We start from the raw sequence: 5708 nt of genomic DNA on the forward strand, positions 1-5708 counted from the left end.
GCATTCAATTCAGTGCAGTTATATCCGGCCTAACTTCGAGTCAGAGCTTCTTGGTGTCCATTACACTTGAGGCCACAAACTCAGGGTCCCTCTCACATACCTGTAGCTTAGAGAAGACTCCTCTTGAGGTGCTTGTGGAAAGTTGGTATTCCTCTTGAGTCGAAGCCAGGGACTAAGCTCTCATCTCGAGTTGATTTGGGGTCCACAGAGCCCTTTCATGTTGCTACAGTGACCTCAGGATCCCTCTAGACTTGAGACAGTGATCCTGGGTTTTCTCTGGAGTGCCATCAAGGAAATCAAGGCTTTTTTCTCGTTTCATGTGGAACACGGAATTGCTCTGCACGCAGTGCAGTAAAATCGGGCCTCATCTCGTGGGCGAGGCGGAAGTCTCATGGTTTTTCGCGAGTTGCGGCCAGAACCTGGGGTATATTCTCGAGTTACGACGGGGAGGCCCCTTCCAGACACGTGTTTGTTCAGCGACCTCAGGACTCGTGTCTAGGCGCGAAGGACACCTCGGGATTCTCCTCGAGTCTTGGCATGGCAATTGGGACGCGACTCCATGTGAGGCGGGAGACCCAGGGTCCCTTTCCACGTGCCACAGGGATCCTGGGACTCCTATCCATTTTCAAGAGGAGTCAGGCATCGTCTCCTTTGGAAGCATTGATCTCCGCGGACCTCTCGAATTTTCAAAGGATGTTAGGCCTCAGGTCGCGATGAAGCGGAGAACTAGGTCTTTCTCTGTGGTCTCCACAGGGGATTCAGACATCCATTCGTATTGGAAGATGCAAGACGAACCTGCATTCAATTCACTGCAAGGGTATCCGGCCTTACTTCGAGTCAGAGCATCTCGGTGTCCATTCCACTTGAGGCCACAAACTCAGGGTCCCTCTCTCATACCTGTAGCTGAGAGAAGCCTCCTCTTGAGGTGCTTGTGGAAAGTTGGTATTCCTCTTGAGTCGAAGCCAGGGACTAAGCTCTCATCTCAAGTTGATTTGGGGTCCACGGAGCCCTTTCGTGTTGCTACAGTGACCTCAGGATCCCTCTAGACTTGAGACAGTGATCTTGGGTTTTCTCTGGAGTGCCATCAAGGAAATCAAGGCTCCTTTAACGTTTGATGTGGAAAACGGAATTGCTCTGCACGCAGTGCAGGGGAATCGGGCCTCATCTAGTGGCGAGGGGGATGTCTCATGGTTTTTCTCGAGTTGTGGCCGGAACCTGGGGTATATTCTCGAGTTACGACGGGGAGGCCCCTTCCAGACACGTGTTTGTTCAGCGACCTCAGGACTCGTGTCTAGGTGCGAAGGACACCTCGGGATTCTCCTCGAGTCTTGGCATGGCAATTGGGACGCGACTCCATGTGAGGCGGGAGACCCAGGGTCCCTTTCCACGTGCCACAGGGATCCTGGGACTCCTATCCATTTTCAAGAGGAGTCAGGCATCGTCTCCCTTGGAAGCATTGATCTCCGCGGACCTCTCGAATTTTCAAAGGATGTTAGGCCTCAGGTCGCGATGAAGCGGAGAACTAGGTCTTTCTCTGTGGTCTCCACAGGGGATTCAGACATCCATTCGTATTGGAAGATGCAAGACGAACCTGCATTCAATTCACTGCAGGGATATCCGGCCTTACTTGGAGTCAGAGCATCTCGGTGTCCCTTCCACTTGAGGCCACAAACTCAGGGTCCCTCTCTCATACCTGTAGCTGAGAGAAGCCTCCTCTTGAGGTGCTTGTGGATAGTTGGTATTCCTCTTGAGTCGAAGCCAGGGACTAAGCTCTCATCTCGAGTTGATTTGGGGTCCACGGAGCCCTTTCGTGTTGCTACAGTGACCTCAGGATCCCTCTAGACTTGAGACAGTGATCTTGGGTTTTCTCTGGAGTGCCATCAAGCAAATCAAGGCTCCTTTCACTTTTGATGTGGAACACGGAATTGCTCTGCACGCAGTGCAGGGGAATCAGGCCTCATCTCGCAGCGAGGGGGAAGTTTCATGGTTTTTCTCGAGTTGCCGCCGGAACCTGGGGTATATTCTCGAGTTACGACGGGGAGGGCCCTTCCAGACACGCGTTTGTTCAGCGACGTCAGGACTCCTGCCTAGGTGGGAGGACACTTCGGGATTCTCCTCGAGTCTTGGCATGGCAATGGGGATGCGTCTCCACGTGAGGCGGGAGACCCAGTGTCCTTTTCCACGTGCCACACGGATCCTGGGACTGCTATCCATTTTCAAGAAGAGTCAGGCATCGTCTCCTTTGGAAGCATTGATCTCCGCGAACCTCTCGAGTTTTCAAAGGATGTGAGGCCTCCGGTCGCGATGAGGCGGAGAATTAGGTCTTTCTTTGTGGTCTCCACAGGGGTTTCAGACATCCCTTCGTCTTGGGAGATGCAAGACGAGCCTGCATTAAATTCACTGCAGGGATATCCGGCCTTAATTCGAGTCAGAGCATCTCGGTGTCCATTCCACTTGAGGCCACAAATTCAGGGTCCCTCTCACATACCTGTAGCTGAGAGAAGCCTCCTCTTAAGGTGCTTGTGGAAAGTTGGTAGTCCTCTTGAGTCGAAGCCAGGGACTAAACTCTCATCTGGAATTGATTTGGGGTCCACGGAGCCCTTTCGTGTTGCTCCAGTGACCTCAGGATCCCTCTAGACTTGAGACAGTGATCTTGGGTTTTCTCTGGAGTGCCATCAAGGAAATCAAGGCTCCTTTCACGTTTGATGTGGAACACGGAATTGCTCTGCACGCAGTGCAGTGGAATAGGGCCTCAACTCTCCGCGAGGGGGATGTCTTATGGTTTTTCTCGAGTTGCGGCCGGAACCTGGGGTATATTCTAGAGTTACGACGGGGAGGGCACTTCCAGACACGTGTTTGTTCAGTGACGTCGGACTCCTGCCTAGATGCGAGGGACACCTCGGGATTCTCCTCGAGTCTTGGCATGGCAATTGGGACGCGTCTCCACGTGAGGCGGGGGACCCAGAGTCCCTTTCCACGTGCCACAGGGATCCTGGGACTCCTATCCATTTTCAAGAGGAGTCAGGCATCGTCTCCTTTGGAAGCATTGATCTCCGCGGACCTCTTGAGTTTTCAAAGGATGTGAGGCTTCCGGTCGCGTTGAGGCGGAGGACTAGGTCTTTCTCTGTGGTCTCCACAGGGGATTCAGACAACCCTTCGTCTTGGGAGATGCAAGACGAGCCTGCATTCAATTCACTGCAGGGATATCCAGCCTTATTTCGAGTCAGAGCATCTCGGTGTCCATTCCACTTGAGGCCACAAACTCAGGGTCCCTCTCACATACCTGTAGCTGAGAGAAGCCTCCTCTTGAGGTGCTTGTGGAAAGTTGGTATTCCTCTTGAGTCGAAGCCAGGGAAAAGCTCTCATTCGAGTTGATTTGGGGTCCACAGAGCCCTTTAGTGTTGCTCCAGTGACCTCAGGATCCCTCTAGATTTGAGACAGTGATCTTGGGTTTTCTCTGGAGTGCCATCAAGGAAATCAAGGCTCCTTTCACGTTTGATGTGGAACACGGAATTGCTCTGCACGCAGTGCAGGGGAATCGGGCCTCATCTCGCGGCGAGGGGTAAGTCTCATGGTTTTTCTCTAGTTGCGGCTGGAACCTGGGGTATATTCTCGAGTTATGACGGGGAGGGCCCTTCCAGACACGTGTTTGTTCAGCGACGTCAGGACTCCTGCCTAGGTGGGAGGACACCTCGGGATTCTCCTCGACTCTTGGCATGGCAATGGGGACGCGTCTCCACGTGAAGCGGGAGACCCAGTGTCCTTTTCCACGTGCCACACGGATCCTGGGACTCCTATCCATTTTCAAGAAGAGTCAGGCATCGTCTCCTTTGGAAGCATTGATCTCCGCAAACCTCTCGAGTTTTCAAAGGATGTGAGGCCTCCGGTCGCGAAGAGGCGGAGAATTAGGTCTTTCTTTGTGGTCTCCACAGGGGTTTCAGACATCCCTTCGTCTTGGGAGATGCAAGAGGAGCCTGCATTCAATTCACTGCAGGGATATCCGGCCTTACTTCGAGTCAGAGCATCTCGGTGTCCATTCCACTTGAGGCCACAAACTCAGGGTCCTCTCACATACCTGTAGCTGAGAGAAGCCTCCTCTTGAGGTGCTTGTGGAAAGTTGGTATTCCTCTTGAGTCGAAGCCAGGGAATAAGCTCTCATCTTGAGTTGATTTGGGGTCCACGGAGCCCTTTCGTGTTGCTCCAGTGACCTCAGGATCCCTCTAGACTTGAGACAGTGATCTTGGGTTTTCTCTGGAGTGCCATCAAGGAAATCAAGGCTCCTTTCACGTTTGATGTGGAACACGGAATTGCTCTGAACGCAGTGCAGGGGAATCGGGCCTCATCTCGCGGCGAGGGGGAAGTCACATGGTTTTTCTTGAGTTCCGGCCGGAACCTGGGGTATATTCTCGAGTTACGACGGGGAGGGCCCTTCCAGACACGTGTTTTTTCAGCGACGTCAGGACTCCTGCCTAGGTGCGAGGGACACCTCGGGATTCTCCTCGAGTCTTGGCATGGCGATTGGGACGCGTCTCCACCTGAGGCGGGAGATCCAGGGTCCCTTTCCACGTGCCACAGGGATCCTGGGCCTCATATTCATTTTCAAGAGGAGTCAGGCATCGTCTCCTTTGGAAGCATTTATCTCCACGGACCTCACGAGTTTTCAAAGGTTGTGAGGCCTCCGTTCGCGTTGAGGCGGAGGACTAGGTCTTTCTCTGTGGTCTCCACAGGGGATTCAGACAAACTTTCGTCTTGGGAGATGCAAGAGGATCCTGCACTCAATTCACTGCAGGGATATCCAGCCTTACTTCGAGTCAGTGCATCTCTTTGTCCATTCCACTTGAAGCCACAAACTCAGGGTCCCTCTCACATACCTGTAGCGGAGAGAAGCCTCCTCTTGAGGTGCTTGTGGAAAGTTGGTATTCCTCTTGAGTCGAAGCCAGGGACTAAGCTCTCATCTCGAGTTGATTTGGGGTCATCGTAGCCCTTTGGTGTTGCTCCAGTGACCTCAGGATCCCTCTAGACTTGAGACAGTGATCTTGGGTTTTCTCTGGAGTGCCATCAAGGAAATCAAGGCTCCTTTCACGTTTGATGTGGAACACGGAATTGCTCTGCACGCAGTGCAGGGGAATCAGGCCTCATCTCGCGCCGAGGGGGAAGTTTCATGGTTTTTCTCGAGTTGCGGCCGGAACCTGGGGTATATTCTCGAGTTTCGAAGGGGAGTTCCCGTCCAGACACGTGTTTGTTCAGCGACGTCAGGACTCCTGCCTAGGTGCGAGGGACACCTCGGGATTCTCCTGGAGTCCTGTCATGGCAATTTGGACGCGTCTCCACGTGAGGCGGGAGACCCAGGGTCCCTTTCCACGTGCAACAGGGATCCTGGGACTCCTATCCATTTTCAAGAGGAGTCAGGCTTCGTCTCCTTTGGAAGCATTGATCTCCGCGGACCTCTCAAGTTCTCAAAGGATGTGAGGCCTCCGGTCGCGATGAGGCGGAGGACTGCGTCCTTCTCTGTGGTCTCCACAGCGGATTCAGACATCCCTTCTTCTTGGGAGATGCAAGACGAGCCTGCATTCAATTCACTGCAGGGATATCCGGCCTTACTTCGAGTCAGAGCATCTCGGTGTCCATTCCACTTGAGGCCACAAACTCAGGGTCCCTCTCACATCCCTGTAGGTGAGAGAAGCCTCCTCTTGAGGTGCTTGTGGAAA

The sequence above is a fragment of the Dama dama genome, unplaced genomic scaffold (assembly GCF_033118175.1).
Source record: "Dama dama isolate Ldn47 unplaced genomic scaffold, ASM3311817v1 ptg000020l, whole genome shotgun sequence".
NCBI classification, from domain to species: Eukaryota; Metazoa; Chordata; class Mammalia; order Artiodactyla; family Cervidae; genus Dama; species Dama dama.